This window comes from Chlamydotis macqueenii, chromosome 25, assembly GCF_036417535.1.
Source record: "Chlamydotis macqueenii isolate bChlMac1 chromosome 25, bChlMac1.mat, whole genome shotgun sequence".
Classification (NCBI taxonomy): domain Eukaryota; kingdom Metazoa; phylum Chordata; class Aves; order Otidiformes; family Otididae; genus Chlamydotis; species Chlamydotis macqueenii.
The window spans coordinates 6,692,617-6,707,845 of NC_141580.1; the positions used below are offsets into that span (position 1 = coordinate 6,692,617).

The 15,229-nt window shown below is 45.4% G+C and overlaps 1 pseudogene; it reads left to right on the top strand.

Moving 5' to 3' along the window:
• LOC104475701 (olfactory receptor 10A2-like) overlaps nt 1–10,883 on the top strand; it is a 17,744-nt pseudogene extending 6,861 nt beyond the window's left edge.
• Nucleotides 10,884–15,229: the final 4,346 nt, after the last annotated feature.

The following is a 15,229-nucleotide window of genomic DNA, read 5'->3' on the forward strand; positions in this document are numbered from 1 at the left end:
GCAGGGAAGAGAAAAGAGGGGAAGGGAGTGAAAGACTCAAAGTTAACAAGTAGTCAGTTAAGATTGAAGATTCCAATGTGAATAGCTAGAACTGAATCAAACCTGCTACAGAGACAGCTCTTCACATAAAGATATACAGTCCAATTAGACAAAGGCAGTAGGCTAGATCAGGCTAATTCTGTCCTTTGAGCCACACATCCCTTGATGTTTTCCGCTATTTTTCAGACCCTTTTGGCTAACAATTGATAATCAGTTGGCTCAAGATGCACAATTCATAGCACTAGAAATGTAAGACGTTATGCCTGTCTGAAAGAGTCACTGTGGTCTCACTTTACTGGCAATGGAGGGAAAGTTGCCATTCAAAATAGCATTTAATTTGCTATTGTAAGTATATAATTAGCTTGTTACTTCCCATTGTCCATAGAGGGAGCATTAAGTTCTGAACAACCAACTATGACATTTCTAAAATTAGCTGAAATCAAATCCCACCCATAACGGGAAACAGGGATTTCAAGAGAGGCTATTTAATCCTGGAGTAAGTCATATGTCAGAGGTAGCTCAATCGTTATTTTCTTGGACAAAAATACTAAAGATGTATTGAGGTCTCTGCCTTTTAAGTTGCATCCAATTCAACTAAATTGAAACAGCACTAACAAATTCCTTTTCTTCTTCCCTGTGAGGCTAGCCTTTGGCAACTGGCATTTATGACATCAGTGTGAAGGGCAGGTAAACTCCATTTATGGTACTTTGGAGACAACTTCCCTTCCATTCCACAGTCCACCAGAACACACAGATTATACTATGTGCTTAACACAGATTATTCAAGCTGTGGTAGGAGAGCATCTGCATTTAAAATACAATGTAAAATCTGCAATGTAAGCTGACTGCAGGAGCCATCAGCCCAACACTGTCCCTAATGTAAGAAAACAAAGGAAATCCTTCTAATGAAATTTGCACGATCCATTTTGGAGGCCCCGGATGGTAGAACAGCTGAAGGAGGGACACTTACTTCAAAATGCTTATTGTGAATATGTACAGCAAATTCAAGGAAGAACTAAGATCAAAACGTAAAGGTCCTCATAGCCACTAAACAAGAATTACACAAAGTAAGAGTTGTTTCTGGAAGGTGTTCTGCATTAGAGATGGAGACACTAACCTGTCAGTAAAACAATGACTGCTGTGAGTTTTACTGAATTTAATTAATAGCTCATGACCAAAACAATAGTCTAAAGCATTCACAAGGGATCAAAGAGCAGAATTAGGTAGATTCTACTTCGGCTACACGGACCTAACAAGTGAAGAAAACTAGTGTGAATGTGTGCCATTACAAACTGCAGGGAATTTTTGATGTCATTCTCTATTTTGCTATGGGTAGGTTATATTAAGGTATCCCGCAAAATGTGGAACTTCAAATAACACAATATTCTTTCCTTTCTCTGTTAATGGAAACAGTCAAAACCAGAAAGAGTAGTTTTAAATACATCAGACCTTTAAATGCCTGAGAGTGTTAGGAGTTTCTTTACTGTGCTTGTTATTTAAAATCACCCGTGGCTCCCAGATCCACAGTTTTCACTTTCATGTTCTAGTTAGAAGAACCCACTGACAAAAAGGCATATTGCTTGAGTGGATTTATAGTAGAAAGAGAAATTAGATGAGTCAGTACGAGAGAGATTGAATCATGGAAGGGTTGTATGCACTGCTCTTGCTTTGATGACATGTGCTTCTCTGTGTGCTGTGATCTCTTGACCAGGTCCGTGTGTGTTCAGTGGAAAAGGTGTTTCCCCGCTCTGTCCCCACATACGGATATATTTCTGCTGCCAAAATGCATTTTGTGCCTTGAGGTTTACTAGTGTAGTCCAGTGGTTGGTTGCCCCTTTGGTAAGAGATGCCAATTCTGAAGAATGCAGAATTAATGGCCACTTTCTCCTCTGTGGCAGGCTAATTTCTCCTCTCTTTCTGTGCAGCAGTTTCTCATTCTGGGCAGTAAGAAAACACAAAGCTGCCATGGCTGGCACAGCGCTGCGTGAACATCCCATCAGCATTGTGCACACAGCAGCACTCATCGGGGTGATGAGGCAATGCGACTCACGAAGTGGAGAGTAATCAGCTTTACCCTCTACACTTCATTAGTGTTATCTATGGGTATCTTTCACTCAAATTATTCCTTCTTCCTTTGCCTGTCTATAAACAAAGGGTATTTGGGTTTGCTTTGTTTTGGTTTTGCTTTCTTTGGTCTTTTGTTGTTTTGGTTGTCAGCTAGGCTTTCCCATCAGGGCAGAAAGCGCCTCTTGAACCAACTGGGACCACAGACCTGACAATTGTGCAGAGCACAGTTAACCCTATACCCATAATGAGTCCAGCCCTTAAATGCCGACTCCTCATAGTTGTATGCTTGATCACTATCTCAAACTACGAACTGTAGAGAGCACTAGCATCATGCACTTTCAGCACGCACAGCCATTGCCTTCTTACTTTGTTCAGCTAAGCCAGCTCTGCACCCTTCAATTCACTGGCTCTCCAGGGCTTCCCTAGAGACTCTTTGCTTCAGTAACGGGCTGAAGCACCATGATCTTGGTGCAGTGACTACCAAGTCACCAAGTCATACTACAGTCTGTCCAGATGAAGCCAACAGAGGGACCAAAATCAAGAAACCACACTCTGCTGACTGACTTTGTCCTCTCTGGATTGTGCAGACATCCAGAACTGGAGCATCTGCTTTCTTCATGTTCTGCTTAATTTACACCATCACCATCATTGGGAACCTCCTCATCCTTGTGGTGACAGTGCACCCCACCCTCCGCATGCCCATGTACTTCTTCCTCTGGACCCTGTCCTTCCTGGACGTTTCCACAGCATTAATAGTCATTCCCAAGATGCTGGTAAACTTCTGTGGTGGTTCAGCCCGGATCACCACACAGTTTCTTACTCACCCTCCCCCTACCCAGTGGGACGGGGGAGACAAATTGGGAAGGAAGGAAAACTCGTGGGTTGAGATAAAAAAAACAGTTTACTAAAAATACTAAAAACTACAAAGCTAACAGGATATAAGGATATTAATATATACAAAATATACAAAACGAACAATTTCTCACCACCCGATGTCTGAATGACCAACACAGCCCGTCCTGAGCAGCGATCACAGGAACAACACCGAGCAGCAAGCAAAGGGGGGAGAGCAAGCTAGCAAGGTAGAGGGAACGATGCCAGCAAGCAAGAGAGAAGAAAAGGATGCCAAGGGTGCCCGAACGGATACCCGACAAGAATGCCAAAAAAGAATGCCCAACAAGAATGTCTGAACAGAATGCCCCCTCCCAGGGGCAACCCCTACTTATATACTGAGCATGACGTTTATGGCATGGAATACTCTCTTTGGCCAGTTTGGATCAATTATTCTGTCTGTCTTTCGCCCAGCTTCCCGCATCTGCACGTTAACAAGACTTGGAAAGCCAGACAGTGTCTTTGGTCTCATTAACAACAACTCGTATCATCAGAATGTTTTTATCAACATTCTTCACACACGAAATCCAAAACACACCGGCTACTAAGAAGAAAATTAACTCCATCCCTGCTGAAACCAGGACAGTATCCACCCCTTATTCCATACCATTTACGTCATGCTTTTAGATACACACACAGATATCACTATCTCAATCTATGAGCTGTCCCTCCAAAGTCTGTTGAGTTGATTTAGTCCATGGCTTTGGGCCCCATCTGTGATAGCAGTCTCTCAGGGCAGGAGAGATGGTATGTAGTGTGAAGTTGTTACATACTGCATCTGGAACTCGTAGCTGGTACCTCTGGTGCGGCTGGTGTATCACGTCCATGGTCTGCAAGTTGAAGATGTTGATCTCGAGGAAGTTGTTGGTCGCCAGTTCTGGTTCCATCATTGCTGCACGTCGCTCGGTTTCATCGAAGCTTGTTCTTCACTGATGAGGGTGATTCTTGCTGCAATACCTCTGACAGAACATAAAAGAACTACAGGCATGATTATATACAGTTCAAATCATTGGCTATTTTCACCTAGAATCAAATCTCCTTGAGGTACACATCAGACTTCTCCATCCTTCCGCATCACCCACCAAGTACATCCAGGTCCTTGAGCGAAAGCAATCCCACGGATGGGTTTGCCTTTGCCCAGAGGAGGAATAACCCAGACCGTTTTCCCCAACATATTCCTTACATGCACCACAGGAACTTTATCACCGTCTACAGTATGTAAAAGTTCAGATTGGGCAGGGCCAGCTCGATTGATGGATCGCCGAGTGTTGACTAACCAAGTGGCTTTTGCTAAATGTTTGTCCCAGTTTTTGAAGGTTCCACCACCCATTGCTTTCAGTGTAGTTTTCAGCAGTCCATTGTACCGTTCAATTTTTCCAGAGGCCGGTGCATGATAGGGGATGTGATATACCCACTCAATGCCGTGCTCTTTGGCCCAGGTGTCTAGGAGGTTGATTTGGAAATGAGTCCCATTGTCTGACTCTATTCTGTCTGGCATGCCATGTCACCAGAGAACTTGCTTCTCAAGGCCCAGGATGGTGTTTCGGGCGGTGGCATGGGGTACAGAATATGTCTCTAGCCACCCAGTGGTTACTTCCACCATTGTTAGCACATAGCGCTTGCCTTGGCGAGTTTGTGGGAGTGTGATGTAATCAATCTGCCAGGCCTCTCCATATTTATACTTCAGCCATCGTCCTCCATACCACAGAGGCTTTAGCCGCTTGGCTTGCTTAATTGCAGTGCATGCCTCACAGTCGTGGATAACCTGTGCAATGGTGTCCATGGTTAAATCCACCCCTCGATCATGAGCCCATTTGTATGTTGCGTCTCTTCCTTGATGGCCTGAGGTGTCATGGGCCCACCGAGCTAAAAACAGTTCACCCCTGTGTTGCCAGTCTAAGTCCACTTGGGAAACTTTCTTAGCAGCCTGATCCACTTGCTGGTTGTTTTGATGTTCTTCAGTGGCTTGACTCTTGGGTACGTGGGCATCTACGTGACGTACTTTTACAACCAGCTTCTCTAACCGGGCAGCAGCATCTTGCCACAGTGCGGCAGCCCAGATGGGCTTGCCTCTGCGATGCCAGTTGCTCTGCTTCCATTGCTTTAACCACCCCCACAGGGCATTTGCCACCATCCATGAGTCAGTGTAGAGATAGAGCACAGGCCATTTTTCCCGTTCCGCAATGTCTAAAGCCAGCTGGATGGCTTTCACCTCTGTGAACTGACTTGATTCACCTTGGCCTTCAGTGGCTTCTGCCACTCATCGTGTAGGACTCCACACAGCAGCTTTCCACTTTCGATGTTTTCCTACAATACGACAGGATCCATCAGTGAACAGAGCATATCGCCTCTCATTTTCTGGGAGGTTGTTGTATGGTGGGGCTTCTTCAGCACGTGTCACCTCTTCCTCTGGCGGCATTCCAAAATCTTTGCCTTCTGGCCCATTTGTGATTACTTCTAAGATTCCTGGGTGATTGGGGTTTTCTATTCGGGCTCGCTGTGTGATCAGTGCGACCCACTTGCTCCATGTAGCATCAGTTGCACGATGCACAACTGATGCTTCCTTTGAACATCCAGCCCAGCACTGGCAGTCGGGGTGCCAGGAGGAGCTGTGCTTCAGTACCAATCACTTCTGAAGCAGCTCAAACTCCTTCGTATGCTGCCAGTACCTCTTTTTCAGTTGGAGTATAGCGGTCCTCGGATCCTCTATATCCCCGGCTCCAAAAGCCTAGGGGTCGACCTCGAGTCTCTCCTGATGTTCTCTGCCAGAGACTCCAGGTAGGGCCATTCTCCCCGGCTGCAGTGTAGAGGATGTTTTTAACATCTTGCCCTGTCCGGACTGGCCCAAGGGCTACTGCATGAACAATCTCCTGTTTAATTTGTTCAAAGGCTTGTCGTTGTTCAGGGCCCCATTTAAAATCATTCTTCTTTCGAGTCACTTCATAAAGAGGGCTTACAACCATACTGTAATTTGGAATATGCATTCTCCAGAAACCCACAATGCCCAAGAAAGCCTGTGTTTCCTTTTTGTTAGTTGGTGGAGCCATAGCTGTTATTTTGTTGACCACATCCATTGGAATGTGACGACATCCATCTTGCCATTTTACTCCTAAAAACTGGATCTCTTGTGCAGGCCCCTTGACTTTGCTTTGTTTTATGACAAAACCGGCTTTCAGAAGGATTTGGATTATTTTCTCTCCTTTTTGAAAAACTTCTGCTGCTGTGTTGCCCCATATGATGATGTCATCAATGTATTGCACGTGCTCTGGAGCTCCACCCTTTTCTAGTACAGTCTGGATCAGTCCATGGCAAATGGTGGGGCTGTGTTTCCACCCCTGAGGCAATCAATTCCAGGTATACTGGACCCCCCTCCAAGTGAAAGCAAACTGTGGCCTGCATTCTGGTGCCAAAGGGATGGAGAAGAACGCATTGGCAATATCGATGGTGGCATACCACTTGGCTGCTTTTGACTCCAGTTCATAGTGAAGTTCTAGCATGTCTGGCACAGCAGTACTCATTGGTGGTGTTACATCACTCAGGCCATGATAGTCCACTGTTAGTCTCCATTCTCCATTAGATTTTCTCACTGGCCATATGGGACTGTTAAAGGGTGAGCGGGACTTGCTGATCACTCCCTGGCTCTCCAGTCGATGAATCAGCTTGAGGATGGGGATTATGGAGTGTCGGTTGGTATGGTATTGCCGCCGGTGCACTGTGGTGGTAGCAATTGGTACCTGTTGTTCCTCAACCTTCAGTAATCCCACAACAGAAGGGTCCTTTGAGAGCTTGGGCAAGGTGGCCAGCTGTTTATTCTCCTCCGTCTCCACAGTGGCTATACCAAAAGCCCACCAGTACCCTCTTGGGTCTTTGAAATACCCACTCCTGAGGTAATCTATACCAAGAATGCTGGGAGCATCTGGGCCAGTCACTGCGGGGTGCTTTTGTCACTCATTTCCAGTCAAACTTACTTCAGCCTCCAATACAGTCAGCTCTTGGGATCCTCCTGTCACTCAAGAAATACAAAGGGGTTGTGCCCCTTTATAGCTTGATGGTATTAGGGTACACTGTGCACCAGTGTCTACTAGAGCTTTATACCTTTGTGGGTCTGATGTGCCAGGCCATTTAATCCATACAGTCCAGTAAACTCTGTTGTCCCTCTCCTCCGCCTGGCTGGAGGCAGGGCCCCTCTAGTCCTGTTTATAATATTTTATATTCACTTTCTGTCAATATGAATCAGAAGTTCCTTCCATAGGATCAGAGGTGAGATCAGCCCTTCTACGCTGTCTGGGAAACTGCCCACTGGAGACTGGAGCAGCAAATTGCCTGGAAGAACCTCCCTTTGTGATTGTTTTACCTTGCAACTCACGTACACATGCCTCTAGGGCCGAGGTAGGCTTTCCATCCCACTTCCTCATATCCTCTCCTTGGTCACGCAAGGTAAACCCTAGGTCATCTCGTCGGGTGTTCCGTCTCCCTTGAGCAGGAGGAGGATGAGGTCTTCTTCTAATAGCTGAGATATTAGTCCGTGCGGGTGGGGAGCAAGAATCTTCGAGTTTCTGACACACCTCAGATAGTTTTTCTAACAGTTTTTCAAACTGGCTTTCAGATTTCTCAGTCAGTCTTTCTATAGCCGAGACACAGGCTCGCATCGGGGAAGAGAGATTGTCTTCATATTGTCGGAGCTGGTTAGCCACTGCACGTACTGGTGGCATCTCATCATCTTTCCAACTCATTGCTGCCAATGAGTTGGCATACGATGATGGTGCACTCTGTACAAATTTCCGCCACATGGGTCGGGTACATTCAATTTCATCTGGATCTACGGATGTCCGTGGGTCATCCAGGTTATGATAAATCAGCTCCCGAACAGCTAATTCCCTCAGAAACTGGATACCTCTCTCCATGGTGGTCCACTTGCTTGGGTGGCATACAATATCTTCCTTGAAGAAATACCTGTCCCTCACACCTGACAGGAGTCGCCTCCAGAGGCTGCAGGCTGCTGACTCTCTTCCAATCGCCCTGTCAATGGCTGCTTCCCTAGACAGGGATCCCAGCTGCCTGGCTTCCCTGCCTTCTAATTCCAGGCTACTGGCCCCACTGTCCCAGCATCGGAGCAACCAGGTGACAAGTTGCTCACCTTGATTACGGCTGAAATCTTTTCGCATATCTCGCAGCTCACTCAGGGATAGGGACCGGGTGACTACCTCTACTTCTGCCTCTCCCTGATCATATGACGGCCCTGGTTCATCATCATCTTTCACTATGTGAACTGATTTTTTGGTGTATTTCTTATGTACAGGGGCAACTGATACTGGTGTAGATTGCTTTTTTGGTTTCTCTTTGGTACTGCTTGCCAAGGTTTGAATAGTCACAGTGCCTGGCGTGGGGGCCAAAGCAATCACAGTGCCCGTAGCAGGGGCTGGGGTAGCTGCAGTGCCTGCCATAGCGGCTGAAGTAGCTGCAGCATTTGTAGCAGGAGTTAGAGTAGCCACAGTGTCTGTTGCGGGAGTTGGAGGAGCCATAATACTTTAAAAAAATTGTTTAAACTTAATCAATATCAAGATCTGAGATAGCTGCAAGAGACTTGTCAACATGAACACAGTGGTAGGGGTATCAAAAGGGTATTCAAAATTCTCAAAAGCTGTTGAAATTAGCTTGGTGAGGTGGGGAAAGCTGTAAACAGATGTTCCCCCTGCGGCCTGGCTTCCTGGAACAAAACAACAGGTATAGTTCCAAACAACACCCACAAGATGGCTCCCGAAATACCTGGGTGGAGCTGCCTCTGCCTCCTCGCTCTGCACACTGCCCACCACCATTGAGTACAGATATGAAAATGGTCCCGCTACCAGCGATCTCACTAAACAAATCAGTGCCGCATAGCACAGCAGAATGATACCTTTGATCCAACACACATCATTGATAAAGCGTGCACAAACACCAACAAACAGAAAATACGTTAAGTAGGGTGCTATCCAGTACAGCTCTAAAAACAACTGCGAGAACAAATAAAACAACATTGTGTCCAGCAATGACCAAACCAGCTTAACGAACACTTGTAACAAATCTGTTTTCAACACACTGTGTTCAAACCTGTCCTTATCTCAACCCTTCGGGACTGACTGGGGCTTGAACCTTGGATCCTCAGACTAAGGTCTGATGATCTCACGACTGATCTAGTGAGGCCCCTTTGTGCCCCGCGTTGGGCACCAAAAAGACTGTGGTGGTTCAGCCCGGATCACCACACAGTTTCTTACTCACCCTCCCCCTACCCAGTGGGACGGGGGAGACAAATTGGGAAGGAAGGAAAACTCGTGGGTTGAGATAAAAACAGTTTACTAAAAATACTAAAAACTACAAAGCTAACAGGATATAAGGATATTAATATATACAAAATATACAAAATGAACAATTTCTCACCACCCGATGTCTGAATGACCAACACAGCCCGTCCTGAGCAGCGATCACAGGAACAACACCGAGCAGCAAGCAAAGCGGGGAGAGCAAGCTAGCAAGGTAGAGGGAACGATGCCAGCAAGCAAGAGAGAAGAAAAGGATGCCAAGGGTGCCTGAACGGATACCCGACAAGAATGCCAAAAAAGAATGCCCAACAAGAATGTCTGAACAGAATGCCCCCTCCCAGGGGCAACCCCTACTTATATACTGAGCATGACGTTTATGGCATGGAATACTCTCTTTGGCCAGTTTGGATCAATTATTCTGTCTGTCTTTCGCCCAGCTTCCCGCATCTGCACGTTAACAAGACTTGGAAAGCCAGACAGTGTCCTTGGTCTCATTAACAACAACTCGTATCATCAGAATGTTTTTATCAACATTCTTCACACATGAAATCCAAAACACACTGGCTACTGAAAGGAAAATTAACTCCATCCCAGCTGAAACCAGGACAACTTCCTGTCAGAGGATAGGAGCATTTCCTACATGGGCTGTGCCACACAGCTCTACTGTGTGATTTTCTTAGGAGCCACTGAATGCTATATTTTGGCAGCAATGGCCTATGATTGTTATGTGGCCATATGCAATCCCCTTAGATACACAATCATCATGAACAGCAGAGTTTGTCATTGCCTGGTCTTGCTGTCATGCTACAGTGGTAATGCTGTGTGTGGGGTGTAGACAGCTTGGGTGTTCACATTGCCATTTTGTGGGCCCAAGAAGATTAAGTACTTCTTCTGTGATATTCCCTCTCTCATCGTGCTCTCCTGCACTGACACCTCTTCATATGAAAAGCAGATCATTGCAGCCACAGCACTGGTCATCTTTACACCATTTTGTCTCATCCTGGTATCCTATGCCTGCATCATCTCCAGCATCCTGAAGATTTCCTCTGCAGAGAGCAGACGCAAGACCTTCTCCACCTGTTCCTTGCATCTTACTGTTGTAGCACTGTATTATGCAAGTGGGACTTTCGTTTACTTAAGGCCAAAATCCAGCAATTGGGAAGACATTAAGAAAGTCCTAGCTCTCATATACACAACCGTAATTCCCACATTAATTCCTCTGATTTACAGCCTGAGAAATAAAGAAGTGAAAGGAGTACTAATCAAAATTATAGCTCAGCTGAGGAAGATATAAAATTACTCTGCTTGAAGTCATAAAATCATAGAGTAGTTTGCATTGGAAGGGACCGCTAACGCCCACCCAGCCCAAGCCCCCTGCAAGAAGCAGGGACATCTCCAACCAGATCAGGTTGCTCAGAGCCCCATCCAACCTGGCCTTGAATGTTTCCAGGGATGAGGCATCCACCACCTCTCTGGGCAACCTGGGCCAGTGTTCCACCACCCTCAGTGTAAAAAATTTCTTCCTTGTACCTACTCTAAATCTACCTTCTTTTAGTTTAAGGAAATCTTAAGGAAATCTTTATGCTTGACTTTCGTTAAACGTCCGCATAACTTGGAACACTTGGAAAATGGATGTAGTTCAAACTCTACTTAGAGATTTTGTGTTTCTTCTGTCCAGTACGAGTGTATATGAATCTTACTGCTTCAGTATTAATGATATATAATCTGACATTATGTGATGGAAAATGAGGTTTCAATCTTGGTTTGCAAGAAAAAACAAGTTAATATTTCATGCAGTACAGTCACTGTAGCAGAGAATGCAGTGTGTCTTGGACAGATATCTTGTCATCTGGGCCATAATGTAATTTGTATTTTGAAACTCTCTGTTACTAGTTCTTTATGCCATGAATAAAATTTTTTTTTGGAGAAGTATCTGAGAGCCTCATACAAGCACTCACAGATAAATGACTCCAAAGTCTTGGAGTCCTTTATCTTCTGTCATTTGTAAATGGAGAGGAAATCAGCTCTAGCTTTGTCTGAGAGAGTAGGAAAACTGAGTGCAGTCTCCTATATGACCAATTAATGCTCTAGGTCCATAAGTGCCTGTAGGCATCAGCCCGTATGTGCCATTTCACCTGGTAATGCAGAGAACCTGGGCCAGCTTTCCCAAAGTTCTTCTGTCTCATGTTTCAGTACAGAACATGGGCACCTTCTCTTTCAGAAGACTCCAAAGACCAAGACACATCATTTAGTCTTTCAAGAGTGAGTGAGAGCAAAATGTGTTATTTGGTGAATTCACTTAAACAGAAAAAATATTATAATGATCAAGAAAAAAATCTTTCATAGGAGTCATCTCCACTGAGTTTTGTCTGTTGCCTTTTAGGGACAAATACTATAGGCAAGCATGAGTGCAGTGAGCTGCCTTCCTTTGCAGTCCAGCTAGTACAACCACCATCTTATAACAATGGACTCTGTCAGTCATCTCCAGCGCTAGCCTTCTGCCTGGACATCCTGAGAACTGAGAAGCTCCACAGAAAAACCAGATCTCCAATGGCCATATTTGTGTGCATGCATGTACATGTACACCTGTGTGTATGTGTGTGTGGGAGAACTCTTTGTTCAAACCCTATTGAGAACTTCTTCCATACCTGAGCAGGTGGCAGAGGTGCCCATAGTATGGTGAAGGTTGATCTTGGACTCTGCTCAGGGGAAATGGATTACCCTTGCCCTTCTCAGTTGGTGCTGGGATGGCCTACCTGCTGTTACACCATCATTTGCTCCTGGAGGAGTAGGCCACTTGAATCTTTTATGATCCTCCTCCTGCCCTGAGATTCATCCATGGAAGAGACCATTCCTTTCTCTCTTTATCTCTCCTAGTGCCCTCATTCAAGGCCAGCTTCACCTTTGCAACACTCTTAATTTAAAAAAAAATGCAGTAAAGACATCTGCATTTTAGCTAGCTGTCCTTTTTCTCTAGATAATGAATAGAAATAGGCACTTCTGAAGGTCATCTGTCCTACTTTAAATCCCTAATTTAGGATCAAGACCTAACAGAATACTGTGTCCTTTTCTCTCTGGTGATATTGATGTGCGGATCAACCTCTACAACTCGGAAAGAGTTATAAAGCAGACATGTTTATTCAGTGCCGGGTGCGTGGGGGATCGCTCCTCCAAAAGCACGCACACCGACAGCACATTTTACCAAAAATTTATATGGTACAGGTATACATATTCATAGGATTGCACAATACAGACATACATATGCATAAGTGAGGTGGGGTTAATAAAAAAACACTTGTGTTAGCATTTCAGATCTGTCTCTGGTCGTCATTTACTTCTTCAGGGGTCTGATCTTCCTCTAGGTGAACTTTAGTCATTCACCCACGCTCTCCTTTCGCTTGGTGATTTCAGCAGTTTCCCTACTTCTGACCAAATTTGCGGTGGAACTATCATTCCGTCCTTTGCTAGACATATTAGTCCTTGACAAATACCAGTTTCTTGACACATACCAGTCCCTGATAAGCTGAAGTGAGTTTCAAGGTAAACAGGATTGTTAGGCATTCTCTAGCAGACAGTTAGTCTCCTAAATCAAGCAATATTTAGCAGACTGTTAATTCCCTGTATCAATATACCCTCTTAAATAGGCCATGGAACAGCCAATCTAAACTGCATCCATAGAATATGACAGAAACATATAAAAAAGATTTACAGAGAGGAGCCATGGTGGTAGCTTCTGTAAGAAGCTGCTAGAAGTTTCCTCTTTGTCCAGTGGACTCAGCCAGGCCTAGGGCGGACCCACTGCTGGCCAAGGCCGAGCCAATTGGTAGCAGAATGTCCCATGATAACGCCTCTGCGATAACGTATTTAAGAAGGGGAAAACAAAAAAAAAAGGAGATGTGAAGGAGCTGAGCGGGGGCAGAGAGGGGGAGGCGCAAGACTTGTGGGCCTTCTGCCGGGCGGCCGACTGGGCCCAACTCAGGCCAGCCTGGCTGCAAGAAGTGGAGAGGAGATGAGATGTGAATGAGATGTGAAGAGAACCTGAGAGGCGGGTCTGCCCTAGGCCCGGCCGAGTCCACTGAACAAAGGGGAGCGACTTCTAGCAGTTTCCTACAGAAGCTACCACCTTAGGCCCCCCCTCACTAACAAAACCAGAACATGGTCCCTTGTCCTGTAGACATGTTGAGTCTTCTTCATATACCCCCACCCTGGTCAGTGCTCTCCCACCCCTTTTAAGCCCGCTCCCCATCGCCACAGACACATTAGGACTTGTTCAGCCAACATGTAAAGCAGTGGTCCTAAACCTGTTTCTTTTTTTATTCACATTTAAATTGTAACTATCTCTTCTGTTATCTCTTATTAAAAAAGTGCATTATATATACATATACATACTTACACATAGGTTTTTGTGTCACACTTACTGAATGTACATTTGATTTCTGTGTCCAGATCATTTATAAAAACATTAAAGAGCATTGGCCCTAAAATTGAGCCCTAGGGAACCCCATTTGTGACTGGCTGCCAGCCTGATGTAACCCCATTTATTGTAACTCGTTGAGCCTGATAGTCAGCCAATTGCTCACCCATCATATTATGGACTTGAATCAGCCAAATAATTCCTTTTGAGCAGAAATCAGGATTTCAAAGAGAATGGTTTTCTTACTGTAGTGCATATTCTGTAGACAGAGTAGATGCAGAGTGGACTAACTATGGCTCCATCCACAAAGTCTTCCAGTAATAGCACAGAAGACATTGCACCCTCACAAACGATAGCAGTCTCAGTCCTCGTGAAACCCTTTCTATTGCATGCTATAACAATCCAAATACAGTTGCCAATGGAGTAGGATTTTTTTTTGTTATTTATCCACCTCCTTAACTGTCCTCTGGCAAAAGAAAATGAGTGCCTTTCTCCTTCTGTCAAAGGCTTCAAGCCTCCCCCATCCTGGGGAGTCTTCCTCACCTCTTGCTAAAGTGTGTCTTCCAGTTTTATGTCCTTCACTGCGGCAAGGGACTTTGGCTATTGACTCTACTCTGTCTCTCCTTGCAATCCTGTTCCAGTTCTCTGGTGCATAGTCCGCTCACCTCATCCCATGACTCCTTCACCTGGCAACTCTACCTTGGCCCTGGCTTGTTTCCCACACACGAAACCACCATCTCTCTAAACCCAGCAAGAGGCACTGGCCCCTGGATAGCAGCATCCCCACTCTGGAATGGTGTCCATCATCAGGTCTTTGATGTACTGGGGAACCTTCTGCATATAGATCTGGCTCCATGATTCTTAAGGAGCATGGTTACCACCATTCTGAGCAGTCCTACACTTTCTGGAGCATTCTTTCTGTCCGTTTGCACTCCTGTCATGTAATTAGTCCTGAAACCAGTCCTTCAGCCCTCCTTCAGCAGTGAAAGGCAACAGGTCTTTTTCACCTAAGTGATTTATCTCAGCCACCACACCGGAAGTATTCACATGCATACTTCCCATAGCTAACTTAGCCTCTTTGAGGGGAGTCTGGCTGCACCCACAGTGTACTTTCCTCATCTCTGGCATAGTACGTACCCCACAGACCCTTTGAGGGTCTTTATTAGTCTACCATGTGTGGCACACAGGACGCTTCTCTGCATTTGAGATTCAATGGACCTCAGAATATGTCACTTGTAGGCTACGCGGTTTGATGCTCAACAGCACTTTTTGGTGCAGTTCTAGAAAGTTCTAAGGTTTCTTCTCCATCCAATATCCTCCTTGAGGTGATGTCAGATATGCCCGCAGACAGAAGCTCCTCTTCTGTGCATCCATCTTGCTCCCCCAGGTCTCTGCCTGGTTCCAGGTGGCTCAGTTTGAGGCCTGACATGTCTTAAAAAACTTTTAAGGTCCTCCACAAGGATCTACAAAGAAATTTGAATTTCTTTTTAATATATGAAATAACATGGGAGGTCTACCT